The following is a 10,691-nucleotide window of genomic DNA, read 5'->3' on the forward strand; positions in this document are numbered from 1 at the left end:
AGAAGGGAAGAAATCATAAAAATCAGATCAGAAATAAATGAAAAAGAAATGAAGGAAACAATAGCAAAGATCAGTAAAACTAAAAGCTGGTTCTTTGACAAGATAAACAAAATTGATAAACCATTAGCCAGACTCATCGAGAAAAAAAGGGAGAAGACTCAAATCAATAGAATTAGAAATGAAAAAGGAGAAGTAACAACTGACACTGCAGAAATACAAAAGATCATGAAAGATTACTACAAGCAACTCTATGCCAATAAAATGGACAACCTGGAAGAAATGGACAAATTATTAGAAATGCACAACCTGCCAAGACTGAACCAGGAAGAAATAGAAAATATGAACAGACTAATCACAAGCATTGAAATTGAGACTGTGATTAAAAATCTTGCAACAAACAAAAGCCCAGGACCAGATGGCTTCACAGGCGAATTATATCAAACATTTAGAGAAGAGCTAACACCTATCCTTCTCAAACTCTTCCAAAATCTAGCAGATGGAAGAACACTCCCAAACTCATTCTATGAGGCCACTATCACCTTGATACGTAAACCAGACAAGGATGTCACAAAGAAAGAAAAGTGCAGGCCAATATCACTGATGAACATAGATGCAAAAATCCTCAACAGAATACTAGCAAACAGAATCCAACAGCCCATTAAACGGATCATACACCATGATTGAGTGGGGTTTATTCCAGGAATGCAAGGATTCTTCAATATACGCAAATCCATCAACGTGATACACCATATTGACAAATTGAAGGAGAAAAACCATATGATCATCTCAATAGATGCAGCGAAAGCTTTTGACAAAATTCAGTACCCATTTATGATAAAAACCCTGCAGAAAGTAGGGATAGAGGGAACTTTCCTCAACATAATAAAGGCTATATTTGACAAACCCACAGCCAACATTGTCCTCAGTGGTGAAAAACTGAAAGCATTTCCACTAAGATCAGGAACAAGACAAGGTTGCCCACTCTCACCACTATTATTCAACATAGTTTTGGAAATTTTAGCCATAGCAATCAGAGAAGAAAAGGAAATAAAAGGAATCCAAATCGGAAAAGAAGAAGTAAAGCTGTCACTATTTGCAGATGACATGATACTATACATAGAGAATCCTAAAGATGCTACCAGAAAACTACTAGAACTAATCAATGAATTTGGTAAAGTAGCAGGATACAAAATTAATGCACAGAAATCTCTGGCATTCCTATACACTAAGGATGAAAAATCTGAAAGTGAAATCAAGAAAACACACCTATTTACCATTGCAACAAAAAGAATAAAATATCTAGGAATAAACCTACCTAAAGAGGCAAAAGACCTGTATGCAGAAAATTATAAGACACTGATGAAAGAAATTAAAGATGATACAAATAGATGGAGAGATATACCATGTTCTTGGATTGGAAGAGTCAACATTGTGAAAATGACTCTACTACCCAAAGCAGTCTACAGATTCAATGCAATCCCTATCAAACTACCGCTGGCATTTTTCACAGAGCTAGAACAAAAAATTTCACAATTTGTATGGAAACACCGAAGACCCCGAATAGCCAAAGCAATCTTGAGAAAGAAAAACGGAGCTGGATGTATCAGGCGCCCTGACTTCAGACTATACTACAAAGCTACAGTAATCAAGACAGTATGGTACTGGCACAAAAACAGAAAGATAGATTAATGGAACAGGATAGAAAGCCCAGAGATAAACCCATGCACATATGGTCACCTTATCTTTGATAAAGGAGGCAGGAATGTACCGTAGAGAAAGGACAGCCTCTTCAATAAGTGTTGCTGGGAAAACTGGACAGGTACATGTAAAAATATGAGATCACTCCCTAACACCGTACACAAAAATAAGCTCAAAACGGATTAAAGACCTAAATGTAAGGCCAGAAACTATCAAACTCTTAGAGGAAAGGAAAACATAGGCAGAACACTCTATGACATAAATCACAGCAAGATCCTTCTTGACCCATCTCCTAGAGTAATGGAGATAAAAACAAAAATAAACAAATGGGACCTAATGAAACTTCAAAGCTTTTGCACAGCAAAGGAAACCATAAACAAGACCAAAAGACAGCCCTCAGAATGGGAGAAAATATTTGCAAATGAATCAACTGACAAAGGATTAATCTCTAAAATTTACAGGCAGCTCATGCAGCTCAATAACAAAAAAATAAACAACCCAATCCAAAAATGGGCAGAAGACCTAAATAGACATTTCTCCAAAGAAGATATACAGACTGCCAACAAACACATGAAAGAATGCTCAACATCACTAATCATTAGAGAAATGCAAATCAAAAGTACAATGAGATATCATCTCACACCAGTCAGAATGGCCATCATCAAAAAATCTAGAAAGAATAAATGCTGGAGAGGGTGTGGAGAAAAAAGAACCCTCTTGCACTGTTGGTGGGAATGCAAATTGATACAGCCACTGTGGAGAACAGTGTGGAGGTTCCTTAAAAAACTACAAATAGAACTACCATATGACCCAGCAATCCCACTACTGGGCATATACCCTGAGAAAACCATAATTCAAAAAGAGTCATGTACCAAAATGTTCATTGCAGCTCTATTTACAATAGCCCGGAGATGGAAACAACCTAAGTGTCCATCACCGGATGATTGGATAAAGAAGATGTGGCACATATATACAATGGAATATTACTCAGCCATATAAGGAAACGAAATTGAGATATTTGTAATGAGGTGGATAGACCTAGAGTCTGTCATACAGAGTGAAGTAAGTCAGAAAGGGAAAGACAAATACCGTATGCTAACACATGTATATGGAATTTAAGCAAAAAATATGTCATGAAGAACCTAGGGGCAAGACAGGAATAAAGACACAGACCTACTAGAGAATGGACTTGAGGATATGGGGAGGGGGAAGGGTAAGCTGTGACAAAGTACGAGAGAGGCCTGGACATATATACACTACGAAACGTAAGGTAGATAGCTAGTGGGAAGCAGCCACATTGCACAGGGAGATCAGCTGGGTGCTTTGTGACCACCTGGAGGGGTGGGATAGGGAGGGTGGGACGGAGGGAGACGCAAGAGGGAAGAGATATGGGAACATATGTATATATATAACTGATTCATTTTGTTGTGAAGCAGAAACTAACACACCATTGTAAAGCAATTATAAAAATAATAGTTCAGTAGTTCATTTCTTTTTATTACTGAATAGTATTTTGTGGTATGGATATACCATAGTTTAACCATTCATCCATTGAAGGACATTGGTTTTTTCCAGTTATTGCCTATTCCAGTTAAAGCTGGTATAAACATTCATGTACAGGTCTTTGTGTGAACTTAAATTTTTAGTTCTCCAGAATAAATGCTTAGGAGTGCAATTGCTGAGTCATGTGGTAGTTGCATGTTTAGTTTTTCAAGAAACTGCCAAACTCTTTTCTGGAATGGTTGTACTATTTTACTTTCCCACCAGGAAGGTAGGCAGTCTTTCTATATGCTCAACAGCATTTGATGTTGTCACTGTTTGTTTGTTTGTTTGTTTTGGCGGTACGCGGGCCTCTCACTGCTGTGGCCTCTCCCGTTGTGGAGCACAGGCTCCGGACGCGCAGGCTCAGCGGCCATGGCTCACGGGCCCAGCCACTCTGCGGCATGTGGGATCTTCCCGGACCGGGGCACAAACCCGTGTCCCCTGCATTGGCAGGCGGACTCTCAACTGCTGCGCCACCAGGGAAGCCACTGTCACTGTTTTTGATTTTAGCCATTCTGGTGTGTAGTGATATCTCATTGTTGTCTTAATTTGCATCTCTTACGGTAATGATATTGAACATCTTTTTATGGGCTTATCTGCCATCTGTATGTCCTCTTTGGTGAAATGTCTGTTCATGTTTTTTCCTCATTTTGTAATTGGATTATTTACTTTTCTACAGTTGAGTTTGAAATAGTATCCTTTGTCAGGTGTGTGCTTTGCAAATATTCTCTCCCAGGCTGTAGCTTGACTTTTCATCCTCTAGTTAAAGTTGTTCACAAAGGAAAATTTTACATTTTAATGAAATTCAGCTTATCCTTTTTTCCTTGTATGGTGCTTTTGGTGTTAAGTCTATGAACACTTTGTCTCAGGTCCTGAAGATTTTCTCCTATTTTTTTTCCTGAAAGTTTTATAGTTTTATGTTTTATGTTTAAGTCCATGATCCATTCTGAGTTAATTTTTGTGTAAGGTATAAGGTTTAGGTTGAGGTTCATATTTTTGCCTATCAATGTTCAGTTGATCAAGCACCATTTGATGAAAAGGTTCTCCTACCTCCACTGAATTACTTTTTGCACTTTTGTCAGAAATCATTTGGGCATATTTGTGTGGGTCTGTTTCTGGGTTCTCTATTTTGTCCATTGATCTATGTCTATCTGCAAATATCACACAATCTGGATTGCTGTAGCTGTTTAACAAGACTGATTCATTCCACTGTATTCCTCTTTTCCAAAATTAATTTAGCTATTGTAGTTCCTTTTTCTTTCCATATGAATTTTAGAATAAACTTGTCTACATCTATAAAAAATATTGCTAGGATTTTGATGGGAATTACATTAATCCTGTATCTGAATTTGGGGAGAATGGGCATCTTTTCTTTAAGTCTTCCAATGCATGAACACAGAATGTCTCTCCATTTATTTGTCTTTTATTTCTTTCATCTGTGCTGTGTAGTTTTCAGCATACAAGTCCTATATATGTTTTGTTAGGTTTACACCTAAGCATTTCATTTTTTTGGACTGATTGTAAATGGTATTGTCTTTTAAGTTTTGGTATCCGTGAGTTCATTGTTAATATGTAGAAATACAGTTGATTTTATACGTTTATCTTTTCTCTTACATCCTTGCTGGACTCATAAGTTCTAGGAGTTCTTTTATAGATTGTTTTTACATAGACATGCATGTCATCTGCAAATAGGGACAGTTTTATTTTTCTGTGTACAAACAAGTTGCCTTTTTTTTTTTTGTCTGGTTGCACTGACTAGGACTTCTAGTACTATGTTGAGTAAGGTGATGAGAGCAGACGTCCTTGCCTTGTTCCTGTTCTTAGGGGGAAAGCAATCAGTCTTTCACCAATAAGTATAATGTTAGCTATAAGTTTTTTGTAGATTTTCTTTATCGAGTCGAAGAAGTTACCTCCTATCCCTAGTTTTCTGAGATTTTTTAAATGAGGAATGGGTGTTGACTTTTTTCAAATGCTTTTTCTGCATCAATTGATATGGTTATGTGATTTTTCATCTTTAGCTTGTTGATGTGATTTTTGAATGTTAAACTAGATTTGCATCCAGAGAATAAACCTCTTGGTCATGGTGTATGATTCTTTTTTTAAAAATTATTATGGTAAAATATTCAATACACATAGCATACAATTTACCATTTTAGCCATTTAAAAGTGTACAGTTAGTTGGGTTTTTTAATGTTTTTTCTTATGCATTTAAAAAAAATATATTTATTTTATTTATTTATTTTTGGCTGCATTGGGTCTTCGTTGCTGCACGTGGGCATTCTCTAGTTTCGGCGAGGGGGGGCTACTCTTCGTTGCGGTGCCCGCAGCCTTCTCATTGTGGTGGTTTCTCTTGTTGCAGAGCATGGGCTCTAGGCGTGCGGGCTTCACTAGTTGTGGGTCGCGGGCTCTAGAGCACAGGCTCAGTAGTTGTGGTGCACGGGCTTAGTTGCTCCGCGGCATGTGGGATCTTCCCGGACCAGGGCTCGAACCTGTGTCCCCTGCACTGGCAGGCAGATTCTTAGCCACTGTGCCACCAGGGAAGCCCGATTAGCTGTTGCTAAGTACATTCCCAGTGTTGTGCAGCCATCACCACTGTCTAATCCCAGAACGTTTTCATCACCTCAAAAGGAAACCTCATACTCATTAAGCAATCTCTTCCCATTCCCATTTCCCTCAGCCCCTGGCAACCACTAATCTGCTTTTTGTTTCTATGGATTTGCCAGCTCTGCATATTTCATATAAATGGAATTATACAATATGTGGCCTTTCGTGTCTGGTTTCTTTCACTTAGCATAATGTTTTCAAGGTTCATCCATGTCATAGCATGTCAATACTTCATTCCTTTCAGTGACTGAATAATATGCCATATTTTGTTTATCCATTCATCTGTTGATGGACATTTGGGTTGTTTCCATCTTTTGGCTCTTGTGAATAGTGGTACTGTGAGCTTTCACGTACAAGTTTTTGTTTGGATACCTGTTTTCAGTTCTTTTGGGTATATACCTAGATGTGGAATTACTGGGCCATATGGTAATTCAACGTTTTAACTTTTTGAGGAACTGCCAAACTCTTTTCCAAAGTGGCTACACCATTTTACATTCCCACCAGGAATCTATGAGGGAGGGTTCAAGTTTCTTCACATCCTCATCAATACCTGTTATTTTATGTTTTGCTATTGTTGTTGTTATGGCCACCCTAGTAGGTGTGAAGTGGTGTCTCATTGTGGTTTTGATTTGCATTTCCTAATCGTTAATGATGTTGAGCATTTTGTCATATGCTTGTTAGCCATGTGTATATCTTTTTTTTAATTACTTTATTTATTTTAATTTTGGCAGCGTTGGGTCTTCGTTGCTGCGTGCAGGCTTTCTCTAGTTGTGGCGAGCGGTGGCTACTCTTCATTGTGGTGCACAGGCTTCTCATTGCGGTGGCTTCTCTTGTTGCGGAGCACAGGCTCTAGGTGTGGGGGCTTCAATAGTTGTGACACGCGGGGTCAGTAGCTGTGGCTCACGGGCTTAAGAGCGCAGGCTCAGTAGTTGTGATGCACGGGCTTAGTTGCTCCGCGGCATGGGGGATCTTCCTGGACCAGGGCTTGAACCCACGTCTCCTGCATTGGCAGGCGGATTCCTAGCCACTGCACCACCAGGGAAGTCCCCATGTGTATATCTTCTTTGGAGAAATGTCTGTTCAAGTCCTTTGTTCATTTTTTAAGTGGGTCTTTTTGTTGTTGAGTTGTAGAAGGGTTTTAAATATACTCTGATACTAGAACCTATGTAATTCTTTTTATATATTGCTAAATATCATTAATGACTTTACATCTATATTCATGAGAGATATTGGCAGTAGTTTTCATTTTTTGTACTATTTTAGTCAGGGAAATACTAGCTTCATAACATGAATTGGGAAGTGTTCCCTGTTCTGTTTTCTGGAAGAGATTGTATGTAGTTGATGTTAAGTCTTCTTTAAAAGTTTGGTATAAGGGTTTCCCTGGTGGTGCAGTGGTTGAGAGTCCACCTGCCAATGCACGGGACACAGGTTCGTGCCCCGGTCTGGGAAGATCCCACATGCCGCGGAGCGGCTGGGCCCGTGAGACATGGCCGCTGGGCCTGAGCGTCCGGAGCCTGTGCTCTGCAACGGGAGAGGCCGCAACACCGAGAGGCCCGCATACCGCAAAAAAAAAAAAAGTTTGGTATAATTCTCTAATCAAGCCATCTGGGCCTCAAGATTTCTTTTTGGGGGATTTTTAAGACTAAAACTTCAGTTTCTTTCAGATTTACAGGACTATTAAAATTATATATTTCATATTAGGTGCATTTTGGTAGTTTGTTTGTTTTTGAGGAATTGGTGCATTTCCTCTTAGTTGTCAAGTTTTTGTGTGTAGAATTGTTTGTAGTATCCCTTATCATCCTTTCTATGTCTCCAAGGTCTGTAGTCATATGCCGTTTCATTCCTGATACTGGTAGTTTGTGTCCTCCCTCCCTTTCCCCTCTTCGGTCGATTTCTAGAACACTGAAATGGTTTTTGTCAATTTTATCCAACTTTATGGTTGCTTTTCTGGGAAAAGATTTGTCTTCCACCTTCCCTTCTCTACTGTAGTCTTTTTTAAAAACATAACTTTCTTTTCCTAGGTTAAAGAAGTTTCCTTTTTTTTTTTTTTTTTTTTCCTTGCGTTATGCGGGCCTCTCACTGTTGTGGCCTCTCCCATTTGCGGAGCACAGGCTCCGGACGCGCAGGCTCAGTGGCCATGGCTCACGGGCCCAGCCGCTCTGCGGCATGTGGGATCTTCCCGAAACGGGGCACGAACCCGCGTCTCCTGCATCAGCAGGCGGACTCTCAAGCACTGCGCCACCAGGGAAGCCCAAGAAGTTTCCTTTTAATTCTGATTCTCTTAAGGGATTTTATTTTGTTTTATTTTATATTACTATTTATTATTATTATTTTTCTGGCTGCACCACACAGCTTGCAGGATCTTAGTTCCCCAATTAGGGATTGAACCCAGGCCATGGCAGTGAAAGCGCCGAATCCTAACCACTGGACTGCCAGGGAATTTCCTATTTTGTTTTATTTTAAGTAGTTCATCGTCTCTTCTCTATCTCGTGAAATGCTATATTTTTGCCTTTAACCTATAAAATATCATATTACTAGATTTTCCGATGTTGAACTCTTCTTGATGCATTCCTCAAAAAGTTTTACTTGGTCAGAGCACATTACTTTTTTTAATGCGCTGCTGAAATTTGGTTTGTTACTATTTTATTCAGATTTGCCTTCATATTAATAAGCAAGATTGATCTAAAATGTTATTTTCTTTTACTATTTTGTTGGTTTGATATCAAGTTTATGTTAGCTCATAAAATGGGCTGAGTAACTTTTCCACTTCTTCTGTTTTATGAAATATGTTGTTTAATATAGAAAGATTATTTTTCCTTTGAAGATTTGGTAAAACTTTTTAGTGAAACTGTGGGCTTGGTATTTCTTATCATGGAAGACATTTGATTGTCAGTTCCAGTTTTGGTAATTTATATTTTTCTTGAAATCTCTCCATGTCTTCCTAGTTTTCAAATGTACTGGAATAAAGTTATTCATAGTATTCTCATATGTTATTAAAAATATCTGCTGTTGGGCTTCCCTGGTGGCGCAGTGGTTGAGAGTCCGCCTGCCGATGCAGGGGAGGCGGGTTCGTGCCCCGGTCTGGGAGGATCCCACGTGCCGCGGAGCAGCTGGGCCCGTGAGCCATGGCCGCTGGGCCTGCGCGTCCGGAGCCTGTGCTTCGCAACAGGAAAGGCCACAACAGTGAGAGGCCCGCATACCGCAAAAAAAAAAAAAAATATATATATATATATCTGCTGTTACTGTTTCTTATACTTCCTTTTCTGTTCCTAATATTGTTTATTTTCTCACTCTCTCCTCTCTTTCTGATAAGGAGACTTCCCGGAGTTTTTTCTGGTTTAGTAGTTTTGTCAGAGAACAAGATTTTGGTTTTATTGATTACTGTTTTGTTTTCTATTATTAATTTGTGCTCTTACATACATTTTTTTCCTATTTTTTCTTTTCTTTTCTTTTTTTCTAGTTCCCTGACCAGGGATCGAACCCGTGCCCTTGGCAGTGAAAGCACAGAGCCCTAACCACTGGACCTCCAGGGAACTCCCCTGCTCTTTTATTTTTATACTCATTTTTCTACTTCTTTTGGGTTTACTTTCTTCACCCCAGGGTCCTGAACTGAATATGGAACTCATTTATTCTCAGGCTTTCCTATCTTTGATTTTGCAACTTTTTTTTTTCTTAAATCAAGCCCCTTCCCCAGGAGCAGCCGCTGGAACTGTCCTGTTCCTTGAGGCTCAGGGTGTCTATTTTATTTTTTTATTGAAATATAATTCACATATTGTTAAACTCATCCACTTAAAGTGTGTGATTCAGTGGGCCTTAGTATATTCACGAAGTTGTACAACCAGTATCGCTATGTCATTCCCAAACCTGAAGCCCCATACCGTATACCCAGTAGGCCGTCATTCCCAGCTCCAGCCCCTGGTAACCACTCATCTCCTTTCTGTTTCTATGCATTTGCCTGTTCTAGACATTTAATGTATATAGAATCATATAATATATGGCCTTTTACACTTGATTTCTTTTATTTAGTGTAATGTTTTCAAGATTCACCCATGTTATAGCCTGTATCAGTACTTGTGTTAGTTTCCTAGGGCTGATATAACAAATTACCACAAAACGGATGACTTAAACAACAGAAATTTATTGTCTCACTGTTCTGGATGCTAAAGGTCTGAGATTAGGGTGTTAGCGGGAATGGTTCCTCCAGAAGGCTGTGAGGGAGAATCTGTTCCAGGCCTCTTGCCTAGCTTCTGGTAGTTATCTGGCAATCTTTGATGTTTCTTGGCTTGTAGGGGGAAACATTTAATCTTTGTGCGTCAAGTATGTGTTACCTAGGTGTTCTCAGTGTGATCTCTCCATTATAAAATTTCCCTTTCACCTCTTATCTAGAGGTTTTAGCCTCCCCTGATAATTGTAACGTAAATCCATAACTTCATTAGGGGTGGCAAACTGTTGATTTTCTAATTCTCTCATTCTTTTTGACCAGTGGGGCCCCTTCAACGTGACTCCTGTGCCATCCTGGTAGCATCCTTGCAAGTTGTCCCAGGTTTGCCTTGTACATTTCCTTCCCAGATTTGGAATCAGCCATTTTGGAGCTTTCCTTTTTTAAAAAAAATTAATCCATTTTAGGATCAAAAAGTTATCTCAAGATACTGATTTTGGGGCTTCCCTGGTGGCGCAGTGGTTGAGAGTCCGCCTGACGATGCAGGGGACACGGGTTCGTGCCCCAGTCCGGGAAGATCCCACATGCTGCGGAGCGGCTGGGCCCGTGAGCCATGGCTGCTGAGCCTGCGCGGCCGGAGCCTATGCTCCGCAACAGGAGAGGCCACAACAGTGAGAGGCCCACGTAC

This window comes from Lipotes vexillifer, unplaced genomic scaffold, assembly GCF_000442215.2.
Source record: "Lipotes vexillifer unplaced genomic scaffold, Lipotes_vexillifer_v1.1 scaffold587, whole genome shotgun sequence".
Lineage (NCBI taxonomy): Eukaryota > Metazoa > Chordata > Mammalia > Artiodactyla > Lipotidae > Lipotes > Lipotes vexillifer.